Below are 21,075 nucleotides of genomic sequence, written 5' to 3'. Positions count from 1 at the left end.
CTCTTCTCCACCCTTAGAAGAGAGACAGACAGATAGACAGACAGACAGAGAAAGAGAGAGAGAGAGAGAGAGAGAGAGACAGACAGACAGACAGACAGACAGACAGACAGACAGTGTGTGTGTGTGTGTGTGTGTGTGTGTGTGTGTGTGTGTGTCTGTCTGTCTGTCTGTCTGTCTGCCTGCCTGCCTGTCTGTCTGACGGTCTGTCGGTCTGTCTGCCTGCTTATTGTAGGAACTCTCTGTCAATGGAAGTATAGTTGACTTACAATGTTGTGTTCATTTATGACGTACGGCATAGTGATTCACTTATTCACACACACACACACACACACACACACACACACACACACACACGTATACTTTTTCAGGATAGGTTATTACAAGCTATTGAACATAGTTCCCTGTGCTAGACAGTAGGACCTACTTGTGTACCTAGTTTGTATAGGGTGGTTTATATCTGCTAATCCCAAACTCCTGATTTATCCCTCCGCCTTACCCCGTTCCTCCACCCTACCCTGTCCCCTGTGTTAACCATCGGTTTCTTTTCCATGTCTGCGAGTCCAGTCTGTTTCTGTTTTGTAAATAGGTTCCTCGGAGTCTTTTTAAAATGGAGTTATTTATGTATGGATGGGTGTCTTGACTTACTTTCAGATCCCACCTAGAAGTGATGGCATAGGATATCTGTCTTTCCCTGGGTGACTGACTTCACTAAAACTATGGAACGCTTCACGCATGGGCGTGTGTCGTCCACGTTCAGGGGCCGTGCTGATCTTCTCTGGATGGTTCCCATGTTAGTCTATGTGCTGTGGCAGCAAGCGCTTTCCTTAGGGTTTTTGTCTCAACCTGAAAGCCAGCCCGGAGACTGAAGGTCTTCTAGTTGCCTCCACTATCTGCCTAGGACCCTCTCCACGAATGTTTCCCATTTTCTCTCACCCTTTTGCCTTGGCATCATTGAGTACGAAAACGCTCCGTCTCCTGAAGCCCTGCAGACGGAAGCTGGACAACGGGAGGTAAACGTCAGAGAAATGGCCACAACAGCTCCTGTGGAAACCATCCTCGGGCCTGTTTTCGGGGGAGCCGCTCAGAGAGTTGAGCCGAACACCCCAGGACATCATCAGAGGCATTTCAAACTGCTCGAGCCGTTTCGATGACCCCGATGTGTGGAAATCTCCTACCAGACTGACCCCCTACTCCCGGCCCTGAATCTGGTTTCTCATCTGCTCCGACGATTCACCTTTGTGCTGTACTTTGGTTGTCCACACAAGTGCCTCTTAGGCGATACCTGACTGCTTGCTCCCTAGGCCTAGCTTCAGAAGCCCATCGACACCACCGCCTCCTGAGACGAGATACTACAACTGTTTCCTTGAACAGACCTGTTCTCAGAACTAAGAAACTGGGTCCATGAAACGCAGGCCCCCTAGGAAACCATTCCCTCCCTCCTGCCCCCAGACCGCACGCACGCACGCACGCACGGACGCACACGCACACGCACAGTCAACAGCCCAGCTTTTAATGTGTAAAACTTCCAGGGAAGTTACAGAATAGGGAAATGTTGGGGTCCAGAGTAGGCTGCCCCAAAATGCAAGTGCCCGATGGATTATGCTGAATGAAAGGGACTTCACAAGTGGCCAAGGGGGAGGGTATAGGTCAGTGGTAGAGTGTGTGCTTAGCAAGCAAGCACAAGGTCTTGGGTTAAATCCCCAGTACCTCCGGTCAAAAATAAATGCATAAAATCGAATTCCTCTCCCCGCCCGCCCCCCAAAGTATACACTGCTGTATGTCAACTGTGTCTCAATAAAACTGGAAGGAAAAAAAGGAAAAAAAAAAAAAAAAGCATGATTTAACAAAAGAAAGAAACAAACAAAGAAAGAACTGCCCGAGGCAAGAGGAACACTCTGTCCCTCCTTTCTGCCTCCCTGGAAGCAGGGGAAAAAGAATTTTTTTTTTTTTTTTAAAGTCTCCCATCCCAGAGGAATCTATCAAGTCAGAGGTCTGCTTCCATGCCCTTCCATGATTCTCAAACGGTTTAGTGGGGTTTACCCAGGTTAGGAAAAGGAGGGGACTCCTTTGGCCTGAGACCAGGCGAGATTCTCCCCCCTCCCTCCCGCCTCCCTCCGTGCAGTTGGGACGGGGTGGCCTAAGGGTGGGGAAATTGAAACCAAAAAACAAAAGCCGTTCAACGGAGAGGAGCCGGAGGCCAAGTCAAAGGCTCTGACCTGAGCACAGAGCTTTCTGCATTTGAATGAAGCGATTGAACGAGGCCCTGCCGAATGGATCCTCCTGACGTCCCCGCCCCCGCTTCCAGGAGACAGTCCAGTCGATTTAGGACCCGATTTGGGACCGATCGGTGGAGGAGGCCTGGGCGGCGGCGGCAGTGGCGGCGGCGGCGGCGGCGGCGGCGGCGGCGGCGGAAGCAGCGGCGGGGGGCGGGGGGGGGGGGGGTGCGCGGGCGGGGGCGGGACCAACGGTCGCTCCAGCTCTGCCTGCCTGCCTGCCTGCCTGCCTGCCTGCCTGCCTGCCTGCCTGCCTGCGGGGCTGAGGCCTGAGGGCCACGCTGGTTCCTGCCACTCAGGGAAACTTGTGCGGGTGTTGCCGAAAGATCGCCCTCCCCAACCCCGTCCCTGACGAGCCAAATAACCCAGAGACAGGGTCTTAGAGTTTAGAAGAAAAGAGGCAGCTTGATTGCTTTGCTGGGCAAAGGGGACTCACAGCAGGCTAGTGCCTTCCAAACTGTGAACCCGTCTTGGGGTTGGGGTTTCATGCTTCTGTGGACGAACAGGTTGGAGCATGAAAGGGAATCACAACAGGCGGGAGCATAAAAGGTGCTCATGATCAACAAGGGTCTCTGATACAACTTCCTCCTAAATCTGGATGAGTGTCTGGTAACATGGGACCTCCTGGTGGTCTAGTAGGTCATCAGCCCGTGACCTTCTTTCTCTGGTCAGACTCACCCGGCGGCACCAGCGCCACGGAGGAACTCGGGGTGGGGGGGGTGGGAGGGGGGCTGGTCGTTCTCCTGAGCTTATCCTCCCGTGACTCCCTTCCTGGGGAAAGACTCAGACGTCAAACATGATTGTCAATTTGAACGATCAGAGGAAGGTCCAATCAAACAGTTAGAATCGACAACTTTAGCTGCTTTGAACAGTGGGCCTGGGGCTGGGAGCGGTGTCTGGTCAGTCGAGTTTGCTGATCGTTCTAAAAGCAAGCAGTAAGCATAAAGCCAAAAATTGGCTTAGCCTAAGTGCGGCCACTTCATGATTCCTCCTTCACTGGGGGCCGAGGCGCGGGGGAGGGCAGGGGTGGGGGACACGACTGAGGTGGCGACGAACTTCTCCGTGAATGCTCGGAGCCGAACTGCTCTCTGGGCCTAGGTCCAAAAAAGGCCTGAGTCTCAGCTATGACAGGTTCTCTCTCTTTCTGGGCACATGGACTGACTCGCCCCGCATCCTCCCATCCTGTCAGACCCTTCGGACACGCACCTCCACCCGAGGAGTTCTTTGGCCTCGTCCAGAAAAAACAAACACACGCACGAACAAAACCAACCGAGCACACAGAAACCCTGATGATCTCCTTGGACCCCATTCACTTCGGAGAGTCCCTCTCGTAGAAATCCCCTCAGCTCGATGATTTCACCATAGCCGCCTCCCTTTCTCTGCCGCAGTGACCCCCACCCCCACCCCCACCCCTGCGTGGGCCCTGTCCCTCTACCTATCAAAAGCCAAACCCCAGGAGAAAAGGAAATCAGAATGCTGCTTTGAGCCACTGGATCTGTGAAAGGAACCAAACAGAAAGCCGAAATAACCAAACCAGCCGAACACCAAAAGCGAACAGACAGATACCCCAGAAAGAAGGGCACGCTGACCCTGGCCCCTTTCCTTCCTGGAATCAGGACATAACGTAGATCTACACCCCACCCCCGACCCCACCCTCCCCAGATGTCTTCTTTATGCCGGAACGAGAGTGACGTTCTTAGTGTCGATGGTGCTGTTTTGGAAACGACAGGCCAGCCAAGAAACAAGCACCACTCGGAGGGTTGGAGTACTCAGATTTCTTACGCCGGCGGGCTCAGAGGGGCTTCTGCTCCTAAGCCCTGAGCACCCCCAAGACGTGCACGTGAGGTTTTATAGGGTTAAGTACAAGCTTGGGGTATTCGGCCAATAGGCACGCGATAGCTTTAGCAACAACATTATCACAAGAGTAGAGGCAGTGAGGCGGCAAACCGACATTTCAAGGCCAGATATGTCTCTTTGAAAATCCAGCTGGCTAGCAAAGCATGAATAGGGAATCAGCAAACCGACACTTATTAATTTAGATTTACGAGTTAGCCCAGCAGACCTCAGATCAGGAATCCGACACTTGTTACACTTAGATTTGTGACTTAGCTTGTTAGCCCATCTGGGCTTTTCCTTCACAGTGTAAAGCAGAGAAGGAGAGAATTCTGTACAAACAGACCTCGATGAAAAGAATCCTCATCCTCTTTTAGGCCCCCACCTCAACACACACACACACACACACACACACACACACACACACACACACGCACACACACACGCATGCACGCATGCGCGCGTATAGTTACTCCTGTTCTCTCTCTCTCTCTTTCTCTCTCCCTCTTCCTTTATTACTGATGTTTTTAAAAATGTTTACTGATAACACAGAAAAAAATTGCTGAAGTGTTGTCCAGGAATGATATTCATTTTTGAAAACATGATATATATTGTAAAGGGTTTGGGCTCCCTTAGAAAAATCCCAGTCCAGGCACGATTTTATAGCACCTCTTTTCACTTTCAAGTATCTCATTTCAGACAATAAAGTAGCCTGTCATCTTCCTTGTGCATGACGTTTGTAACTGGCACAAGTCAAACGGCACAAAATTCAGACCCAATCTCCTGATCCGTATGATTCTCATATTCTTTTTCTTTAGTGACCCCAGAAGCTATGGGTCTGTGCCAAACACCCGTGGCTGTTCACTATCCAGCATTTCTTCCATTATCTTTATGTTGTCCTGTTTCTTGGAAGTATTAGCGCAGCTACTTTTCCCGATGGTCTGTCTCTGTCTCTGTCTCTGTCTCTCACTCTTTTCTCCTTCTATTTTTGGGGGGAGGGGCATGGGTTTGATTAGGTAATTTATTTATTTTAACGGTGGTTCTGGGGATTGAACCCAGGACATCATGCATGCTAAGCAGGCACTCTAACGCTGATCTATATCCTTCTCTACACCGCCCCCCACCCCGACCCTCCAGCACCCCCCCCTCCCCGGCCAGGGCCTGTCTTTGCTCAACCCAATAGAAGAGCATTTATGTTTTGCCAGTTTTCTGGGTCCTTCTTTGTTTCATAAAACTGAGAAGAAATACGTGTGGAAGTTCTCTCCTATGAATTGAACAGACTGAAGATCCTTTAAATAACCAAATGAGGTGGAAGTGCCGAGAGTACCATACGGGAACACACCGAGACACATCATCATCAAATTGACCAAAATTAAGGGTAAGGAGAAAATATTAAAATGAGCGAGAGAAAAGCAACAAATAACATACAAGGGAACTCCCGTAAGGTTATCAGCTGATTTTTCAGCAGAAACTCTACAGGCCAGAAGTGGGTGGCACAACATATTGAAAGTGATGAAAGGGGAAAACTGACAGCCAAGAATACTCTATTCAGCAAGGCTCTCGTTCAGATTTGAGGGAGAAATCAAAAGCTTCACAGATAAACGAAAGCTACAAGATTTCAGCACCATCAAGCCGGCTTTACAAGGAATGTTAAAGGATCGTCTCAAGTCATCAAACCCTAAGAAAAGAGAACAAAAAGATGACAGAGAAAGGGAGGGAGGGAGGGAGGGAGGGGGGAGAGAGAGAGAAAGAGAGAGAGAGAGAGGGAGAGAGAGAGAGAGAGGAGACCTACAAAAGATGGCTTTGCCTGTTTAGGGTCTTCCGTTGTTCCTTATAAATTTTGAAATTGTTTGTTCTAGTTCTGTGAGGAATGTCGTGAGTATTTTGACAGGGGTTGCATGGAACCTGCGGATTGCTTTGGGTAGTGTGGCCATTTTGATAGTATTGATTCTTCCAATGCAAGAGCACAAGACAGCTTTCCATTTCTTTGTGTCATTTCAGATTCTGGAGTATAGGTAACCTCCTCGATTAAGTTTATTTCTAGTCATTTTACTGTTTTTGACGCAATGGAAGTGTTTATCCCAGTTATAAAATTCTGGTTTTTAAAGTGGAGGAGGGGAAAAAAAAAAAAAAAAAAAAAAGGAAAGGAAAGGCCACAAATGGCAAAATATCCTTCTTTATTACGGGTGAATTGTATTCCATTCCGTGTTTGTGTGTGTGTGTGTGTGTGTGTGTGTGTGTGTGTGTCCCCTCTTCTTTATCTATTCAAATATTGATGTGCACTTAGGATGCTTCCGTATCTTGGCCATTATAAATGATGTTGCTGTTAATAGCAGGGTGTGTGTATCTTTTTGAATTCATTCTTATTTTGCGGTTGGCTTTATTCCTTTGATAACTATGTAAGTTTAAAAAGCTAAAGCGCTAAACCTTCCTGGAAACAATGAACAGTACGTATATGTAAATTAAAAAATATGTGTGCAGTAAAAAATTAAAAAATAAATAAATGAATAAAAAAGAAAGAAAGACAAGGAAATTAGCTATCAAGCCATGAAAGACATGGAAGAAACTTAGAAGACATCTTACTAAATCAAAGAAACCGGTCTGAAAATGTTACCAACTGGACAATTCCAACCAAAGGACATCCTGGAAAAGGCAAAGCTCTAGAAACAATAAAAAGATCGTGGTATCCAGGGGTTTGGGGAGAGGGAGGGAAGGAGGAATGAACAGATACAGCGTGTGGGATTTTTTAAGGCGATGAGATTATTCCGTCGGATACCATAGTGGTGGCTACATGTCATGATACATTTGTCAAAACCCATAGAACGTACGACATCAAGAGTGAACCGTCATGTAAACTATGGACTTTGATTGATAATAACGTGTCCATGTCGGACCATCAGTTTGACCAAATAGGCCACACTGATGAGGGATGTTGAGGGGAGGGGAGGATATATGTGTGGGTGGGGAGGGCTGTGTGAGAACTCTCTGTATTTTCTGCTCAATTCTGCTGTGAGCCTGAAACTGCTCTAGGAAATAAAGTCTATTAATCAAAAAACAAAAACAAGAACAAACACAACGAAACAAAACAAAACAGCCAAATGAGGTGAACCAGGATTCAGTCATCCAAAATGGAGCTGGACGGCCAGTGGGAGGAACTTGGTTGCAGACATAGTCTTGTTTCGGGGAGGGGCACGTTGTCCCCTCCCTCTACACATCTTGAGTCCTCTGGGCTGGACTGATCCAAAAATGGACCCCAGACGGATCGTTGAGCAGGAGCGACAGGGAACCTCCTGTCTTTCATTCAAGCACTCATGTGTCCCCGAAGCAGGCAGCTTTTCTCCGTTTTAGGACAAGAAATCAGCCCTTTGTGCGAAATGGACCGGGCTGAGAGACTTTGGTTTTGGGTGACCCGTCCGTGAAGAATCGAGACAGAGTTTGGGTTTTTGGGGGGAAGCCCCTGAAAGAAGTCACGAGGTTTTTTGGTTGGTTGGTTTCTCTAGGCTTCCGGGGCCTGAAGGCTCTCAGTGGGAGATCAGGGTGATTTCCTAAGTCCAGATGCAGGGAGGGCACCCTCCACGGAAGTGATTGATTTCCCGCTTTCAGGGAGACAGAAAGAAGAGTCTGAGGGTCCGGTCGGTCCCTCTTGCGTCTGCTGGCCCCTCGGCTTCTTCGGTCACTCTCATTTCTAACCTATCCGTGTGCCACGGAGGCACATACATGTTTGGGGTGGCCTCCCCTGGGTCCCGACACCGGCATCCATGGGGGGAGGGGGGGCATGAGTGGTCAGAACTGTATCGAGCTCAAGGGCGCCACCAACCGGTTTCAAAAACAAATCTGCCAGCAGCTGCTAGCTGCAGCCTTGTCGTTTCAAAGTTCCCGCCTTGCTCTTGTGGTGTTTTCTTTCGTTTCCCCTTCTCCACTTGCCCCGTGGGGTAGTCTGGTGACACACACTTCCAGTGCTTCTTTCTTGCATCTGTGTCTCCTGGGCTGCAGTCCTAAGAACCCCCCCATCCCCCCCGGCCCCCCCCCCCCCAATAAGCTCGTTTCTTTACCCTCCACCAGGTCTCCTGGCTTGGGAATCTCGGTTCACACCATGTGTCTCGTGTCCTCTCTGAATTCATGGGCCCAGCCATCCACCCTAAGGAGACGGAGGGAGGGAAGGAAGGCTTTGACCTGGCGACCTTCCTTGCCGGCATCCTCCGGATTTCGGACCCTTCAGTGTGCCACCCGCCACCCGCCACCCGCCATACCACCCTCACCCTGAGGCCTAGCCCTCGGGGCTCCGTCCACGCGGAAACCTGAACGCGGACGGACGGACCTGGATGGCGGGCGGGGTGGGGGTGGGGGTGGGGGTGGGGGGTGGAGGGGCTTGCTTCATCACCGCCGGAACCGTGGAGGCGACCGAGACAGACGCGTCCTTCAAGAGGTGAAGGGACACGTAGCCCGGGCTAGGTCCGTGCCACGGCATATGATTTGGCTCTAAAAAGGAAACCAGGGGCCCGTGGAGCCGAGAGACCTGTGGGAGACAGGCGGGGCAGTTTCTGCGTGCACATGACTCCCTGAAAGGAGCCAATCTGAAAAGGTGGCATCCTGTAGGGTACCGGCTCTGGATGACGTTCATTCTCAAAAGGGCAAAAGCCCAGAGAGGGTGAAAAGATGAGTGGGGTTGTGTGTGTGGGGGGGGGGGGGTGAAGGTTGTGTCTCTCTCTCTCTCTCTCTCTCTCTCTCTCTCTCTCTCTCTCTCTCTGTGTGTGTGTGTGTGAGTGTGCGCGCGCGCGTGTGTGTGTGTGTGTGTGTGTGTGTGTGTGTGTGTTGTGGCGGGGGGGGTTGTTGATGAATAGGTGGAGCACAGGGGACTTTTAAGCAGCAAAACTCTCCGGTAGGTAGGCCCACGATGGGATGAAAACCAACGTGTTGGGTATGGCATTCCCTAAGATGGGGTGAACTGAAAGAACCCTTCTGGGTGTCTGCCCCTCAGCCGAAGTTTAAAGTCCTTCCTAAAGCCAGAAGGTAAAGACACCCGTGAGCAATCTGAGCGGCCATTGCTGAGGGGTAAGAGCGAGGCCAGTGAATCCAGTGAAAGACTGACTGACTGACGTGGGGGCCTGGGTCCCTCGGCTCGACCCCCTTCCCCGGGAAACCGAAGCCTTCGACGCAGGGATGCGCTTTGACATGCTTATGTCTCATCAGAGAAGGTTTCTTCTGCCTGGCATTGTGTGACGGGGCCGAGATACCCGTCCTCTCCTCCTTTGCATGAGGTAGCCGTCGCTCCCGCCTTGGCGCAGCGGTGAAGAAGGCTACCAGAAACACGGTTCTGCGTTTCTCTCTATACCGTGGGCGAGCGTCACGGCTTTTCCTTGCGTTTCACCATGCAGTCAGAGGGCATTATCAAAACTAAGCGTGCCATCCGAATTTTCCTTTTCCTTTTTTAAAGTGACTGTCAAGAACTTAGGCAGCATCGAGTGAAAACGTTGGGCACCTTCATCTCTTGGTTTGTATGGAGCCAGCTAGGTCATCAGACCCACATCACCATGATTTCTGAATTCTAAGATACTTTCAAATCCATGATATTGTACATTCCTGGGTCCTGGGATGTCATTCTGGTTGATCAGGTCAAAGGGAATGTGTCCCTCCGTAGCACTGATTAACACGTCAGCTTATTTAAACGACAACACAGGAAATTCCCTTCGGGCGATATTCATTCCACACGCTCAAGGAAACCGATAGGTTGTGTGCCTGAGCCCACACAGTGTGACGCAAGAACGGGGTGGGGGTTGAGGGAGGGGGAACTCTGGCTAGTGTCCGGGACCTAACAGGAGATAGAGTGGAGGGTGATTTTTGCCCTTCTTCAGGGTCAGGGTGAATCGGCCCGAGGTTGACTTGTGCGCTCAGAAAGAGGGCCTTTATCGGATGCCCCGAGCCGACTTTTCTTTTCTTCTTCTTCTTTTCTTTTTTCAGTTTTATTGAGATAGGTTTGACATACAGCCCTCTATCAGTTTCAGGTGTACAGCACAATGATTTGACTTCCATAGATTGTGAAGTGATTATTAGGTAACTTTAGTGAACATGAAACAACGATATTTTAAAAGGGGGTTTAATCAACAGAACTGCTGTTTATGATGATCATCTATTCCTAAGAGAAAGGACAGATGAACACTCCAAAATGCAGGAAGTGCATAGTCACAGAATGATGAACAATCTTTACCCGTGCAGACGTTTTGACACCAGGATACGTGGAAAGCTGAAGTCTTAGAACATAGAAATATTTGGCTCTCCATTTGACCTGGAAATCTCGTTGTTGGAAAGAAGCTAATTTCTCCTCCTCATCCTCGTCCTCGTCCTCTTCCTCCTCCTGTCTTTTTCATTTAAAAAACAGATTTTTTTTTTTAACAAAAAGTTTTTATCTTTTCGGAGGGGGGACGGGTCGTTAGGTGTCTTTATCTACGTTTTAAGTAATTATTTAGATTTATTCTACGTTTTCAGTGGTGGTAGTGGGGACTGAGCCCAAGGCCCTGTGCATGCTGAGCACGCACTCTACCGCAGAGCTCTACGCTTTCCCAGAAAGGAGCAAATTCCTAAACATAGAGCTGGATGAGCAGGTCAGCTTTTTGATCTCATAGAAGCAGCGGCCCTGTTCTCTGGGGGAACCGTCCTTATCTTGTCCGTCTCGACAACGTCAGAAACGTCTACATAGCCCACAATGGCCTGAGACTGAGGCCAGGGGGCTGAATCAGGTAGAACCTGAAACCAAATGGAAGAAACAAAAAAAAGGGGGGGGGGGGGCACGCGGAGGCCTTTTTAAACGTGCACACTGCTGCGAGGGCTCCCTCGTCGAAACTCTAATTCGCAGCCTTCTTAAGGAGAAATATACATCTGAAACGTCTTTTTTTCCACGCAGAGTTTAAAAGCTTTCACCCTCCGAACCGAAAAACCTTACCCGTCCCATCGGTTCTTTCTAAGTGAGTGGGTTCTCTAGTGTCCTACGCGTCTGCTGGGAAACAAGCTGCTGGAAAACAAGCAACTAGAAACCAAGCTGCACCAACATTTCCATGAGCTTAAAATCTTACATTCACACTTAACTTGCTTAAAAATGCACACGCTTGCTTTGTTTTCATGTTTTACACAGTAGATGACCTAGAACATGCATGATGCTAAAGAAATTGTGTGAGGGGCAATCCTGAGATTGACCGTGAGGGCACAAAGGATGGCAGATATTTCCTTAGGGTAAAACAATGGACGGTCATGGGAAGCCAGATCAGCCATTAACAGAACTTGGTTCTGGCAGGAAAGCCTGCGGTTTAACCCCGGGGAAATATTTGCTATCTCGAGATGTCCCAGAGGCAATCACAGGATATACACTTAGAAATTTTGCATCCCCGGAGGAGGGTGATTGTTCCTGGAAGGGTTAGGCCTGAAATGAATCAGTTAGCCAGCAAGCAGAACTTCGTGCTTCTGGTATGAAATATCTAAAGCCCCACCTCTTTGATCGCATATCTTTTTTTTTTTTTTTCCCCCCCCTGAGCCGTAGACTCCCAATAAACAGGATGTCGACCAGGCTTTTGGCACTCTAGATCCACGAGACCTTGAGTCCCCTGGTCTCATTTTTGCTCTTTACTTTGTCTCTTTGTTTCTTAATTCTTGCGTCGCCCGTCCTCAGACACGGTCCCGAACTGCGCTGGACGCAGCACCCGTCCTACCCGACTCATGAGTGACCTATAGTTTTTAAATGAAAGCTACAAAGTCTCTGGTCATGTCGATCTGCTGGTCTCGTCTGTATGAGACAGGGCATTACCTGAGTTTCAGAGACATACACAGACACACACAGACAGACAGACAGACAGACAGACAGACACACACACACACACACACACACACACACACACACACACACACACACACACACACACACTCTAAAGGGAAAAAAGAACAAAGAAAGAAAGAGAAAGAAAAAGAAAAAGGCTCAGGGGAATAAAGGATTCGCTTGCTCTCTGTGACATGACCCAGCAGACCTAGTTGTCACAAGACAGGAAGCTCAACTCTCCATGTTTACATGATGTGTTCCTGAGCTTTCTTGCAGAAAATTCTCATGCATTTCTTTCCCCTCACGGAAGTCTTCTCTATTCCCCACAGAGCCTGGGGCGATGGCTCTGCACCCTGGAGGCGCCTGCGGCCGATCCAAGATATTGGATGATTTGTGGAAGTGATCAGTGATCCTGAGACAAAGCCCTTCCTTTAGGTAGAAAAGCAAGTGGCCCCTGCTGCTCAGGGAGCTGGTGCTCCCCTTCCCCCCCTCCCGTCATGCCACCTTCTCCTTTGTGCACAAGCTATCGCTTTCGCAACAGAGCTTGGCTTGCCTGAGAGTCTTGTGGAAGCCATCCTCATTTCTATGGTACTGCCGTCCAAGGATCTGGAAAGGGCCCAGTCCCATGTATGCATGTAGGCACGTGTGTACGTCCCCGGCTTGTAGGCCTGACGTGTTTCTCCCTCCAGATACACTTGCCAGAGTTCATTCACGAAAGAGCTCTATGGAACTGGTTTTCAAGGGAACATGCAGGCAGGGAATGCGAACAGGCAGGAACCCAAATGTTTTCCTTCAGGTTGACATGATCTAGGACAGATCCTTCCATCCAGAAAACCAAATGTCAAGGGATTGGTCTCGTGAAAAGAGCCATGTCTTGATTGTGACGAGCAGCGTTCGAGGTGAAACTTTTTGCCTCCCTAGGTTTACCCCGAATCCTTGAAGTTCCTGTGGGTTACCTCTGTCATGAAATGTGTCAGCCAGAAAAATAAAATAAAATAAAGTAAAATAAAATAAAATAAAATAAAATAAAATAAAATAAAATAAAGAGTCTGGGAGCGATGGCTGGCTCGGTCTCAAGTCTCAGGAAGTGTTCACATCCCAAGCAGTCCTGGGGGGTAGTGTGTGTGTTGGGGGGGGCGGAGGCGGCCCGTCTCTGAAAAATTGGTGCCTCCTCCACGTAGTTTTTGGTCCCTTGCAACTGGAGCGTCTGGCGACATCCCTGGAATGTTTAGATCGTTTCCAAAGAAGATGAGATACGGAAGCGTTCGTTCCTGGCTCCATGAGTCGAAGGGGACGTGCTTTGATATCCTTCTGATAGGAAAGACTCGAGATCTGTCAGTGTGTTGGCCGACATGACTGGTATACCTTCGGAGGACGGATGGACCGACAGACAGACAGACAGACAGACAGACAGACCGGAATACATACATACTTACTTACTTACATACGTACGTACGTACATACATACATACGTATGTGCATACATACATATATACATACAAGTAAAATAAAATAAAATAAAATAAAATAAAATAAAATAAAATAAAATAAAATAAAATAAAAGGATGCTGTGAGGAGAAAGTGTCTGTTTCTGGCTAGGACCAAATCGTGTCCGTACGTGGACCGGTTGGGAAAGACTGGTGTCCCAGATGGTTCACCGTGACTTCCTCGTGAACATTTGCTGTGACCGATTCGGGCTTGCTTCGGTATAGTCACGGTCTCCGGAATAGTCACGGTCTCGTTCTGAGGAACGTCTCCTGGAAAGCATGTGGAGACCATCTTCGTCTGCCGTCCTTAGGAAACGTTCCAGCAGAGCGGGTGTCCGAGAGCCTCTAGGGGCGATGGCTATGCTTAATGGACGTCTGTCCATCTTCAGGCCGAATTTCGTGGAAGCATGCTGATCTGGCCAGCTGACAAGTCTGAATGGGGGTGATTTTTGGTAGAAATGCGCGTCCTTGGAGAGACCAGGGGAAGGGGAGCATGTCTCAGTGGAAACTCTCGTACAGCGTGATAGAGATGAGAATGCGGTTCTGTGTCATCATCTTTGCGTGCTTCCCGCCACCCTCCCCCTCCCCACCCCGCCCCGCCTTCCACTGATACGCTGGGCCACGTCACGCGTGCTTCGAGTTTTCTCCGATAGTTGGCCAACGCTCTTCCGACTCCCGTTGCCCATGGTTCTCCCGCTTCGGACTTGGCATCCTCGAGAACCAAAGCCGCCCTTTCCCTGAAGCCCCGCCGAGCCGGACTGAGCAGCTGGACATCTGCTGGAGAGAGATCACTGCCGTGCCCCCTCTCGAGACCCTCCTCCTGCCCATTGCTGTGGAGGCCGCTTGGAAAGTGGACCTGAACCCGCATGCGTTTTTCAGGCCGCCCGAGCCTCTTCGAGCCCGACGCCTAGACATCTTCCTGAGTGGTGGCGCTCCGGACTCACACCCGGGGTTTCTCGTTGGCTTCAGCCACGGACCTTTGTCTTCCTGGAACGAAAGACCAGACCGGTTTCATCAGGTGGAACCACCTGCCTGGTGGCGGGACAGTCGTGGAGCCCTATGGACCACCCCGAAATGTATGTGCAGCCCAAGGGTGATCTCTCCAGCTGAACAACCATCGAGGCCCAAAAGGACCCCCCCCCCCGCCCCCGCCCCGGGAAGAAAGAAACTTTGACCTTGACCCTTAGCTGCTCGAATGAGAATTTGGATCGGGGTTGGGCAGGGTGATGGAGATCTCCCTTGGCCCAGTTCCCGTGCGCAGGACTTTCAATGACTGTGTCTTCCTGAAAGGACACCCGCCCCCTGACCACGCTGTCTCGTCATCAGTTTGTTTCCACGAGGGATGAAGTCTCATTGTGTGCACGGCAAAGTTGGCCGCTGCCTGTTCGGTCCGCCATCGCTCCGTAAAGGACCGAGGAAGTGTGCGTTGTGACCAGTGACAGATTTCGGAGCCCGTGGGTGGTGGACGGGTGTGTATCTGTTATCCAGGTCACGCACGACGCGGTGTGTCGTGGTGTGGCCCGCCCGGCCACCCCACCTCCCTTCCCCCATGGAAAATCAAGAGAGAGTATTGCCCGAGACAGACGAAAGTGCAGCCACGAAACCTAAAAGGATGACCCTGGATGTCAACTTGGAGGTGGCTAGGAGACGGCTGAGCATGCATAGGACCACACTGCCACCGTGTGGGATGCTGCACATGTGTCGCCGTCGTGGTTTTCAGCTCCTCCACCTATTGCCCTCACCTACATCCACTCTTTATCTCACTGAACTCTTTTTGAACTCTTTTTTTTTTTGGGGGGGAAGACAGTGAGAATTTTCTCTCTCTCTCTCTCTCTCTCCCTCCCTCCCTCCCTCCCTCCCTCCCTCCCTCCCTCTCTCTCTCTCTCTCTCTCTCTCTCTCTCTCTCTCTCTCTCTCTCTCTCTCTCTCTCTCTCTCTCTCCCCTACTCTCTCTCATAATTGACCTGACAATAGGATGTCAGTTTTCACGTGTCCAACATAGCGATTCGGGATTCTTCCATGTTCCACGATGATCACCGCGATGAGTCTGGTTACGGATCCGTCACCGGACAGCGTCATGACAATAGTATGGATTGACTCGACTCGCCCTGCTGTCCATGACATCCCGTGATTAATGTATTTAATAATTGGAGATAACTGGAAGCTTGTACTTATTCCTCTCCCTCACCCATTGCACTCATTGATCCTTCTTGGTATCCATGAGTCTGTTTCAGCTTCCTTGCATGTGTTCCTGCGTATTGTCTTGGGGATTCTGCCTCGAAGTGACAACATCCCTCTTGGACTTAGGTCACTTGGTTAACATCATCCCCTCAAGGTGTAGGTCTCTCCAGACCACGTGACACTGTCCATTCGTCCATCCGCGGGCCCTTAGTGGAACTGCCGGGTCTTCCAGGAGTTTCCTGTGGGATGTTTTGAGGGACTTCTGTCCTGTATTCCCTAATGGCTTTCCTCCACCTCCGTTTTGCCCTCTCCCCCTCGCCCCCACTGCCAACCCCTGTTCCGTGTTGCCTTCTGTCTTCTGTCGGAGAGCGGATTCTGTCAGGTATGAGTCCATAGCTCTGTGTCCGCCCGCCAGCCCGCCCACCCGGCCCCATCGAACGGTGGTCTCTATCACATGTTCCGTCAGAAGCAGGCACTTTCTGCTTGTTTTTGGAACTTGCTGTCGTGATTCCAGGTTCTGGGCCTGTCTGGATATCTCTTAAAAACAGAAATGCGTGCGTTTTCCCCCTTTTTAAATTGTTTTTGCTTACTTATTTATTTATTTACTTGCTTACTTATTTACATATATTTATTTATTTAGGCTTTTTTGTTGTTGTTGTTCTTGTTGCTGTTGTTGTTTTTGGTTGTTGTTTGCTTATTCGGGGAGGGGAGGTAATTCGTTTCTTTTGCTGGTTTGTTGCCTGACTTAGTGATTGCCTGACTCACCGACTTCCTTATTTGCTTGAACGGAGGTCCTGAAGGTCGAACCCTGGACCTTGCGCGTGCTGGACAGGCACTCTGCCGCTGAGTTCTACACACCATCCTCCCCCGCCCCCGCCCCTTCCCCATTTGGATACAAAATAATTTTTTTTTCCTTTTAAACTGAAAAAGTCAGTTTGGGTCTCCTGCCCGTGTTTCATCATTGGTTTGTTGGCTTCTAGGAGGTGGAGTTGACCGAGTTCTTGGACTGTTTAGGAGAGGAACCCCTGATGGGCTGTGGTGGTGCTTTTTCTACATTTTTGTTTGTTTGTTTGTTTGTTGTTGTTGTTGTTTTTTGTTAAAACCCCAGAGTAAGTTCTACAACTTGATTTCCCTTTGGTGGTGGGTTTTGTCGTTTGTTTTCATGTTTTTTTTTTTTTCCACATGGGGCTACAGTTTCCCTGTCCACGTGTGACTGTGTGTCAAACACACACACCGACACACACACACAGACACAGACACGGGCACACATGCACACACAGACACGCGGATGCCCATGCACAGTGTTGTTCTGTGTAGATGCACTGAACCTCGATTTACCGAGCGGGTGGCTATCGACTCGCCCCCCCCCCCCCCAACCGCCGCCCGCATTTTTTTGTTTTTCCTCCTCCTCCCTGTGGTTGTGGTCAGCCGTGCTGACGTCCGTGTTCTCACGACCGACCGCGAGTGCGTTTTCCCCACGCGCCCATTTGTTGTCTTTGGGCTTTGTCGCGATCTGTGCCGAGATCGATTTTTCTTTCCACTTCGATGGGGTTGACGGTCTTCATCCTTTCTTTTCTAGCTTCTGGGCTTTGCCTGTCTGCTTTCAAAAGACCTCCTGCATTCGAGAGGACGGACTCCAAAGCCGATTCCTGCGTTGTTCTCGGAGCGCTCGCCTGGTTTCGGTTTGCCAGCCCCCGGCTTCCCTCCCTGTTTCCCTCCTCCCCTTCCCACCGACCCCACCCCCCCGCCGCCGGGAACCCGGGATCTCGTCCTGGTCGCTCTGGGCCACCCGCCGGCGTGTCCGTGTGATCTCCCCCGCCCGGGGAATCGCGTGGGGAGCGCGTCCCCTTCGCGGCAGCCGCCCGCCCGGCCGGCCGTGTCTTGCCAAACCCCGGCTCCCTCCGTCCTCCCCGCCCTGATCTGCTGCCGGGGTGGGTCGCGTCGCGTCGCGTCGCGTCTCCTCATGCCGCCGTGCCGTGCCGTGCCGTGCCGTGCCGTGACGAGGGTGAGCGGGCTCCGAGGCGGACGCCACGGGGTCGCGCCGGCCGGCCGCCCGGCGCCTCAGCCCGGGACGGGCTCGGGCGTTTGGGCGGCCGGCGGTCGGGATCGGTTCCGGGGACGTTGGCGACGGCTGTCGGGCGCCATCTGGCTGCCGCTCTTGAGATCGTCCCTCTTCTCCCGAGCGTCGGCGACCTCGGCAAGGGATGGGGCTCGGCGGCGGGGCCCGAGGCAGACTTCGGGGAGGCTGGCGACACCGGCGGTGACAGTCCCCGTGGCGCTGAGCCGCGGGCGTGTCCTGCTCTCGGCGCAGATTGGACTCGCAGGCTGATGAGGGGGTGGCTGTCGCCGCGCTCCCGGGATCTCGTGTGTAGGGGGAAGCCGTGTGGCCTGGCCTGGTCGACCAGCATCCGCCTGTGCCCCTGCAGCCGCGGGGACCGACCCGAGCCGATCGGACACGGCCTGCGCCGTGCCGCCGCGGGGGAAAGGGACGGGGTGTCCCGCGCCCGGGCCGCCGGCGGCTAGGTGGTCCGGCCCTCGTCTGTGTCCCTTGGACGACTGCTCCCGAGGCGAGGAGCGGCCCGGGCCCAGTGCGGTGAGGCCGGGGACGGGCGCGCTGGGGTTCCCGGTCGTCGGAGGCGCCTCCTTGGATGAAATGTTTTCTGAGTCCCGATGGACCCGGAGACGTGGCTGGGCCGGCCCCTGTTGGCGCGGGAGGCCAGGGAGGGCGCCCCCCGGCCCGTAAGTCTGCCCGCGTGGGTTCCGGTGGCATTTGAGGGACCGAGACTTCATCCGGACTCGGGGACCGGCACGGGGGCGTCCTGCGAGGGATGTGGGGGAGGCAGGCTTTCCCCGGCCCGGTGCTCGGGAGCGGTCCCTCGTGGGGGGCCCTCTCCTCGGAGGCGCCTCTGTGGCATCTCCCCGAGTCCCCGACCACACGGGCGAGAAACGGGCAGGGCGTCCCCGGCCCGATCCCGTCTCCCTCTCGTCCCTTCCCATTCCCACTGCTCCTCCTCCTCCTCCTCCTCCTCCTCCTCCTCCTCCTCCTCCTCCTCCTCCTCCTCCTCCTCCTCCTCCTCCTCCTCCTCCTCCTCAACCCCTCCCCCTCCCCCCCCCGGTCGATCAGATGGCCCCCGAGAGCTTCGGGGCTGCCATTTATGGGGGTAGGGCTGGGGGCAGGTGGCCGGACCGAGGTCCCGGGGCCCCCCCTGCAAATCGTGGACCCGACCCGTTTCCGGGCGCTGTCATTTTTTCTGTCGTGTTGGGCATTTTCTGCCAGCAGATAGGTGCTGACACGGTCTTTCTCGGTGTCTGTCACCGAGTGTTGGGTCTCCGGACGCGTGTGGGGCTCTTGGGCTTTGTCTCTGCGTGAGCCCTGGCCTGGTAGAAGCCGACTCTGCTTCTGACACTTGAGCCGCCCGCTCGGGCCTGCGCGCCGGCTCTCGTGTGTGCGTCCGGCTGACGTGGCCCGTGGTGCCGCCTCCGGTCTCTGGTGGCCCGAGGGCGGTGGGGTGAGCTGGCGGCGTGGGTCTTTTACCCCGTGCGCTCCCTGCCGCAGGCACCCGGTGGTGGCCGGCACGACCCCACCCTCACAGGCTCCGTGCCGCGTGTCAGGCATTCTCCGCCTGGGGTCGTTGGCCACTCTCCTCGTAGAGGAACGAGGAGTGGGTGGCGCCTGGCGAGGCTGAAGCAGGCCCTCCTCTGGTGGTTGTCCTCGCCGGGCCCTCCCCTCTGGCTCTGGGGCTTCCCTGCCCCATGGCTCGCTCGCTCGCTCGCTCACCTGACCGATGTGGTGACGTCATGCTCTCCCGGGCCGGGCCTAAGCCGCGCCAGACGAGGGACGGGACGTTCATGGTGAACGTGGCCTCTCTTCTCGTTCTGCCTGCGGGCCCCTCGCCTCTCCTCCACCGCCCGTGGGTGGCGGGGGCAAGGAGGAAGGGGTGCGGACTCCGGCCCGACCTCGGTCTCCCGTGCCTCGTGGTGTCGGCGGGGCCGGGGTCTTGTGACGCGGCAGACACCTCTCGCCTCCTCGCCTGCTCGGCGTCTTGTCTCGCGAGCGGCCCTCCCCCGCGGTGGGGGAGGGCTGCCCCCGCCGCCACGCCACGTATCCCCTCGCCGGGGTGCGAGCGTGTCTCGCCTTGGCCCTCTGTGGTGCCCCTGGAGCGCTCCAGGTTGTCCCTCAGGTGCCCGAGGCCGAGCGGTGGCGTCGCTTCCCGTCCCCAGCGAGTCCTCTCGGGTAACCCCTGCGGTGGTCGTGTGTCCCGAGCCACTCTCTTGAGCAGTGGGGGAGGGGTCGAGACGGTAAGCGAGGCGTGGCCGCTCCCCACCCTCGGTGGGGCCGGGCGCACGCCGGGTGGGTCCCCCCTCTGCGGGGCTCGCGCCCGGGCGTGGGAGCGAACGTGGTGGGGCCGGGTGATGTGCCGGTGGGGGCGGGCGCCTGTCTCGTCCCCACGCGGTCTTGGGTGCGTCTCCTCGCGAGGCGGCACGGGCTTTCCCCGGTCCCGACCGCGAACGCTCGCTTTTCGGCCCGCTGCTTACCCTTGCCGCAGGCCCCTCCTGCCCAGCCGAGCGCTGACGTCCACCTCGGCGGACTTCCGTAGGCCTGAAGGGGGCCCCCGCTGGGTAGGGGGCGATGCGCCCTCGGTGAGAAAGCCTTCTCTAGCGATCTGAGAGGGGAGCCTTGGGGGGGTACCGGACAACCCCCAGCCGCCGCTCCTCCATCCAGAGCGTGCAGTCGCCACGGGGAGCGACTGCCGCAGCGTGTGGGCAGGGCCCCGCCGCTTTGGCGTGTGGGTTGCGCCGGCCCCGCGGTGGGGGCCGTGTGCTGCTCTTTGCCTGCTGTGGCCCGCGCCTCCCCCCTCCGAGTCGGGGGAGGGTTCTGCCGGGCCGGGCCCGGCGTCTGGCGCGGGGCCGTGCGAGCGCGCGTGTGTGCGCGCGGGCTTTGCCTCCCCGGTGCGTGCCGTGGGGGGAGGGGCAAGGCGGTCCACCCCGACTTCGCCCCCCGTTGTCTCCCCGCCGCGAGGAGCCACCCCACCTGTCCCGGTCCCGAGCCGCAGCCACCGGTGGCGGTGCGTGGGCTACGGGTCGGGCCGCCTCGCTCGGGAGCGTTTCCCCGGGCCGCGAGGCCTGGGGGCGAGCCAGACGAAGCAGGATGATGTGGGTGGTGGACGGACAGACCGGACAGACAGACACACAGACGGACGAGTGAGCGAGCGGAAGGGGCTGCCCTCTGGAGTGGGGGTTAGCCTGCTGCGCGTGAGTCCCGGCGGCGGGGCCGGGGTGTGGGAGGAACCGCCGAGGGTTGGCTGAGGCCGGCCGGCGTCCTGGGCGTCGCGGGGCCGCCCCCACGTGTGGGGGTGGTGGGATCCTGCGCTTGTTTCCCCGGCGGCCCGGTCGTGTCTTGGGATTTCCCCTTCCCTGGGCTGGTGCCCGCCCACACCCCCGACCCCTGCGGCCGTCGCTCTTGTGCGCGAGCGGCCCCTCCTCGTCGTCGCCGGCCCTCC

The 21,075-nt window shown here is 54.1% G+C and overlaps 1 non-coding gene across 1 annotated transcript; it reads right to left on the bottom strand.

Annotated features, from left to right (window-relative positions):
* Nucleotides 1-710: 710 nt before the first annotated feature.
* LOC140692322 (U6 spliceosomal RNA) lies at nt 711-819 on the bottom strand. The gene has a single exon (XR_012067893.1). It is a non-coding gene; the product is annotated as a U6 spliceosomal RNA (small nuclear RNA).
* Nucleotides 820-21,075: the final 20,256 nt, after the last annotated feature.

Source organism: Vicugna pacos, unplaced genomic scaffold (assembly GCF_048564905.1).
Source record: "Vicugna pacos unplaced genomic scaffold, VicPac4 scaffold_5, whole genome shotgun sequence".
NCBI lineage: Eukaryota > Metazoa > Chordata > Mammalia > Artiodactyla > Camelidae > Vicugna > Vicugna pacos.
Note: the sequence above shows the minus strand (reverse complement) of the source record. Positions and strands in the feature narration are given on the sequence as shown.